Source organism: Oncorhynchus mykiss, chromosome 4 (assembly GCF_013265735.2).
Source record: "Oncorhynchus mykiss isolate Arlee chromosome 4, USDA_OmykA_1.1, whole genome shotgun sequence".
In the NCBI taxonomy this organism is placed as follows: Eukaryota; Metazoa; Chordata; class Actinopteri; order Salmoniformes; family Salmonidae; genus Oncorhynchus; species Oncorhynchus mykiss.
This window is the reverse complement of record NC_048568.1, coordinates 4692501-4699519: the sequence shown is the minus strand read 5'-3', so window position 1 is coordinate 4699519 and position 7019 is coordinate 4692501.

Genomic DNA, 7019 nt, shown 5'->3' with positions numbered 1-7019 from the left:
TTTTGAATTGTTACAAATTTCTTAACTTATTTCTGGATATCTTCTAAACTACCCACAATGCACTATTTCTCAACATCATATGGAGAATCTACTCTGTGCTACAGAGTTTGTATGCTAGCTCGGTAGCTAGCTCAAGCTCACAAATGTTAGCCCCACCATGCCTTCATATACTGTGTGGTTGTGTTATCTAGTGGGAACCCATTAGCACGGTAGGCTCTGGTGCATTCTTGCCGTGGGCTCAAAACGACAGAGGTAATCAACCTACTTGCTCCTTTTTGTTTTTTCAACTTTTCATTAAGGGGCTTACTTTTGATATCGGAGCTACGAGGCATGCGTCAAAATCGCTAAGCAGTATACTTCAAAGCAGTGTACCAATGCCTGTATCACTTTATCAGCAGCATGTGATCAATGACGTCTGAAGCTTCATTTCGTCGAACAACCACCTGATTGGTTTGGTATTGGGCTTGTTCGACATTGCAGGCGACTGCCGACTGATTGATCTACAAATCACCTTGCATCATAAATAACTACTCATTATTATTTATAAATCAGTCAGCCAGTCACCATTTACCCACAATGCAGCATGGATTTGATGTCATACATTTTAAGTTATTTCTGTTGTAGTTTACATCATAGGAAATAGGCTGGTCCTCCATATTACATCACTCCTGACTTCGGCATTCTTTGGAATTCTGATTGGTTTTATGTAATAAGGTGTAACTTTGCATTGGGACTTAAAACATATATTTAAAACATAATTTGTATTTTATTTTATAAACAATACAAAACATACACAAACAAATGACACCATCATACAAACATTAACTACATCACACCTGCCCAGACCCACTAGAACACACCCCCATCTCCATTAACTACATCACAACTGCAAAGACCCACTAGAACACACCCCCATCTCCATTAACTACATCACACCTGCCCAGAACCACTAGAACACACCCCCATCTCCAGATCCTGCATCACACTCCAACCACATGACCTCAAATTGCACCATTTTATTTCTCTCCGTCTCCCAGCACTTTATATTTTTAGATAATTAAGCGTTTTACCTTTCTATTGCGTTAACAACGGAGGATAGGTTGACTTTCAGTTTTTATGTACAGTATTTAAGATGATTGACGAGAAAACCATCGAGGATCTCACTGCACCCCCATATGCCATGTCTTGAAATATGCAGACAGACGGATTAAAAGTACATATACATTGTACTCCTTCTGACAGCCAACTGTCTAACTCCGCCCATAACTTTTGGACGTCATATCATTCCCAGAAGGCATGGATTATTGAGTCATTGTTAGTTTTACACTTAAGACATGATTCTGTCGTTGTGCTGTAGAATTTGTGAATTATGCCTCTTGTATAATAAGGGACTATCATTTGTTTCAACATCACAGGCAACAGACTTTGATACAGTTAAAGACTTCCAAAAGTGTTTTAATGGGGTTTCTCCCTGTGCACCTGCCAATTAAATCCATTAAATGAGACAAGTTACCAGACAGGACATATTGCTAATGCTCTTCCTATTGAGAACCTGAATGAAAATTAACTTGTGGTGGTGATGATAAAAATGTTCTACATTTTAGAAAAAGCTGTTGTGCAGCAACTCACTGCCTTCCTGAAGACAAACAATGTATACAAAATGCTTCAGTCTGGTTTTAGACCCCATCATAGTACTGAGACTGCACTTGTGAAGGTGGTGAATGACCTTTTAATGGCATCAGACCGAGGCTTTGCATCGGTCCTTGTGCTCCTAGACCTTAGTGCTGCTTTTGATACCATCGATCACCACATTCTTTTGGAGAGATTTGAATCCCAAATTGGTCTACACGGACAAGTTATGGCCTGGTTTAGATCTTATCTGTCGGAAAGATATCAGTTTGTCTCTGTGAATGGTTTGTCCTTTGACAAATCAACTTTAAATGTCGGTGTTCCTCAAGGTTCCGTTTTTTGACCGCTATTGTTTTCACTATATATTTTACCTCTTGGGGATGTCATTTGAAAACATAATGTTTACTTTCACTGCTATGCGGATGACACACAGCTGTACATTTCAATGAAACATGGTAAAGCCCAAAAATTGCCCTCGCTAGAAGCCTGTGTTTCAGACATAAGGAAGTGGATGGCTGCAAACGTTCTACTTTTAAACTCGAACAAAACAGAGATGCTTGTTCTAGGACCCAAGAAACAAAGTGTCACGTTCTGACCTTAGTTCCTTTGTTTTGTCTTTGTTTTAATATGGTCAGGGCGTGAGTTGGGGTGGGCAGTCTATGTTCTTTTTTCTATATTTTGGGATTTCTGTGCTTGGCCTGGTGTGGTTCTCAATCAGAGGCAGCTGTCAATCGTTGTCCCTGATTGAGAACCATATTTAGGTAGCCTGGTTTCACTTTTGAGTTGTGGGTGATTATTTTCTGTGTCTGTGTGTTCCACATGGAACTGTTTCGGTTTTAATTTTGATTCTCTTGTTCTTTTGTATTCATTTTCCATTAAATTACATTATGGATACATACCACGCTGCATTTTGGTCCTCCGATCCATCCTACTACTCCTCAGAGGAGGAGGAAGAAGACCGTTACACAAAGAGATCTTCTGTTGAATCGGACAATTAATCTTGATGGTTGTACAGTCGTCTCAAATAAAACAGTGAAGGACCTTGGCGTTACTCTGAACCATGATCTCTCTTTTGACGAACATATCAAGACTGTTTCAAGGACAGCTTTTTTCCATCTACGTAACATTGCAAAAATCAGAAACTTTCTGTCCAAAAATGATGCAGAAAAATTAATCCATGCTTTTGTTACTTCTAGGTTAGACTACTGCAATGCTCTACTTTCCGGCTACCCGGATAAAGCACTAAATAAACTTCAGTTAGTGGTAAATATGGCTGCTAGAATCCTGACTAGAACCAAATGTGATCACATTACTCCAGTGCTTGCCTCCCTACACTGGCTTCCTGTCGAGGCAAGGGCTGATTTCAAGGTTTTACTGCTAACCTACAAAGCATGAAATGGGCTTGCTCCTACCTATCTTTCTGATTTGGTTCTGCCGTACATACCTACCTGTACGCTACGGTCACAAGATGCAGGCCTCCTAATTGTCCCTAGAATTTCTACGCAAACAGCTGGAGGCAGGGCTTTCTCCTATAGAGCTCAATTTTTATGGAATGGTCTGCCTACCCATGTGAGAGATGCAGACTCTGTCTCAACCTTTAAGTCTTTACTGAAGACTCATCTCTTCAGTGGGTCATATGATTGAGTGTAGTCTGGTCCAGGAGTGTGAAGGTGAACGGAAAGGCTCTGGAGCAACGAACCGCCCTTGCTGTCTCTGCCTGGCCGATTCCGCTCTTTCCACTGGGATTCTCTGCCTCTAACCCTATTACAGGGGCTGAGTCACTGGTTTACTGGTGCTCTTTCATGCCGTCCCTAGGAGGGGTGCGTCACTTGAGTGGGTTGAGTCACTGATGTGATCTTCCTGTCTGGGTTGGCGCTCCCCCCTTGCTCGGCCTTGTCTCAGGATGGTAAGTTGGTGGTTGAATTATCCCTCTAGTGGTGTGGGGGTTGTGCTTTGGCAAAGTGGGTGGGATTTAATCCTTCCTGTTTGGCCCTGTCCGGGGGTATCATCGGATTGGGCCACAGTGTCTCCTGACCCCTCCTGTCTCAGCCTCCAGTATTTATGCTGCAGTAGTTTATGTGTCGGGGGGCTAGGGTCAGTTTGTTATATCTGGAGTACTTCTCCTCTCTTATCCGGTGTCCTGTGTGAATTTAAGTATGCTCTCTCTAATTCTCTCTTTCTCTCGGAGGACCTGAGCCCTAGGACCATGACTCAGAACTAACTGGCATGATGACTCCTTGCTGTCCCCAGTCCACCTGGCCGTGCTGCTGCTCCAGTTTCAACTGTTCTGCCTGTGGCTAAGGAATCGTGACCTGTTCACCAGACGTGCTACCTGTCCCAGACCTGCTCTTTTCAACTCTCTAGAGACAGCAGGAGTGGTAGAGATACTCTTAATTATCGGCTATGAAACGCCACCTGACAATTACTCCTGAGGTGCTGACTTGCTGCACCCTCGAGAACTACTGTGATTATTATTATTTGACCATGCTGGTCATTTATGAACATTTGAACATCTTGGAAAATGTTCTGTTATAATCTCCACCCGGCACAGCCAGAAGAGGACTGGCCACCCCTCATAGCCTTGTTCCTCTCTAGGTTACTAGTTTATCCTAGCCACCGTGATTCTACACCTACATTGCTTGCTGTTTGGGGTTTTAGGCTGGGTTTCTGTACAGCACTTTGAGATATCAGCTGATGCACGAAGGGCTATATAAATACATTTGATTTGATTTGATTGCGGCCTATTCGATGATGTCGTCCATCGGGATTCCCCAAAAAAGAAGACGCTCTGGATTGATCACTGGAGTCAAATGTGAAGGAGGAGGTTGATCATCAGGAGTCAGGTGTGAAGGAGGAGGTTGATCGTCTGGAGTCAGATGTGGAAGAGGAGGTTGATCATCAGGAGTCAGATGTGAAGGAGGTTGATCGCCACGTCAGTGAAAATAAAAAACGGAAATATCACATTTACATAACTATTCTGACCCTTTACTCAGTACTTTGTTGTAGCACCTTGGGCAGCTATTACAGCCTTCATTCTTGTTTGGTATGACGCTACAAGTTTGGAACACCTGTATTTGGGGAGTTTCTCCCATTCTTCTCTGCCGATCCTCTCAAGCTCTGTCAGATTGGATGAGGGAGCGTTGCTGCACAGCTATTTTGAGGTCTCTGCAGAGATGTTCGATCGGGTTCAAGTCCGGGCTCTGGTTGGGCCACTCAAGGACTTGTCCCGAAGCCAGTCCTGCGTTGCCTTGGCTGTGTGCTTAGGGTTGTTATCCAGTTAGAAGGTGTAACTTTGCCCCAGTCTGAGGTACTGAATGCTCTGGAGTAGGGTTTCATCAAGGATCTCTTTGTTCTTTGCTCCATTCATCTTAGTCTCCCAGTCCCTGCCGCTGAAACACATCCCCACAGCATGATGCTACTACCACTCTAGGTCAGTCCTAGTACAGTCTACTAGATGGGGTCAGTCCTAGAACAGTGTGGGAGGTTCCATCAGGCCCTAGGACTTCCCAGGGGATTTACTGTTTGCAGTAACTAGTTCCATCTGGCCCTAGGACTTCCCAGGAGATTTACTGGCTGCAGTAACTAGTTCCATCTGGCCCTGGGACTTCCCAGGGGTTTTCTGGCTGCATTCTCTAGTTCCATCAGGCCCTAGGACTTCCCAGGGGATTTACTGGTTGCAGTCACTAGTTCCATCGGGCCCTAGGACTTCCCAGGGGAGTTACTGGCTGCATTCACTAGTTCGATCGGTCCTTAGGGGTCTGAATACTTTCTGGAGGCTCAGTAGATACATGTGGAGTAAGCCAAGGGGTCTGAATACTTAACTTAATACTTAATACTTGTCAAATGGCCTTCCCCAAGCCAAGCTGGGTAACGTTTCAAATGGCCATCCCATTCATTAAAACCACTTAAGGATCTATACAGATCGGTGTCCCACCCACGGGATGGTTGAGCTAATGTGCGCTAATGCGATTAGCATGAGGTTGTAAGTAACAAGAAATCTTCCTAGGACATAGATGTACAGTGCCTTACGAAAGTATTCGGCCCCCTTGAACTTTGCGACCTTTTGCCACATTTCAGGCTTCAAACATAAAGATGTAAAACTGTATTTTTTTTGTGAAGAATCAACAACAAGTGGGACACAATCATGAAGTGGAACGACATTTATTGGATATTTCAAACTTTTTTAACAAATCAAAAACTGAAAAATTGGGCGTGTTTTGTTTTGTTACGTTTCACTGCTTCTTTTCTTCTTTTCTTTTTTTTTTTTATATATATATATATATATATATACACACACACACACACACACTGAACAATAATAAACACAACATGCAACAATTTCAAATATTTTACTGAGTCACAGATCATAGAAGGAAATCAGTCAATTGAAATACATTCATTAGGCCCTAATCTATGGATTTCACATGACTGGGCAGGGGCGGAGCAATAGGTGGGCCTGGGAGGGCATAGGCCCACTGGGGAGGCAAGTCTAACCAATGAGAATTAGTTTTCCCCCACAAAAGGGTTTTATTTAAGACAGAAGTACTCCTCAGTTTCAACAGCTGTAGGGAGGGCTGGTCTCAAACGATCCCGGAGATGAAGAAGCCGAATGTGGAGGTCCTGGGCTGGCGTGGTTACACATGGTCTGCGGTTGTGAGGCCGGTTGGACGTACTGCCAAATTCTCTGAAATGACGTTGGAGGTGGCTTATGGTTGAGAAATTAACATTAAATTCTCTGGCAACAGCTCTAGTGGACATTCTTGCAGTCAGCATGTCAATTGCACGCTCCCTAAAAACTTCCGTGGCATTGTGTTGTATGACAAAACTGCACATTTTAGAGTGGCCTTTTATTGTCACCAGCACAAAGTGCACCTGTGTAGTGATCATGCTGTTTAATCAGCTTCTTGATATGCCACACCTGTCAGGTGGATGGATTATCTTGGCAAAGGAGAAATGCTCACTAACAGGGATATAAACAAATGTGTTCACAACATTTGAGATAATGAAGCTTTTTGTGCGTATGGAAATATTCTGGGATCTTTTATCGCAACAATTAACTCTTAAAGGAGCCACACATTTAAAAAAAATGTTTTGCCAAACTGCCTGTAGCCCAGGACCTGAAGCAAGGATATGCATATTCTTGATACCTATTCTTGAAACAGTTTGTGGAAATGTGAAATTAATGTAGGAGAATATAACACATTAGATCTGGCAAAAGATAACAAAATGAAAAAAATGTTATTTAGTATTTTTTTTGTACCATCATTTTTGAAATGCAAGAGAAAGGCTATAATATATTATTCCAGCCCAGGCGCAATTTAGATTTTGGCCACTAGATGGCAGCCATGTATGTGAAAAGTTTTAGACTGAGCCAATGAAGCATTGCATTT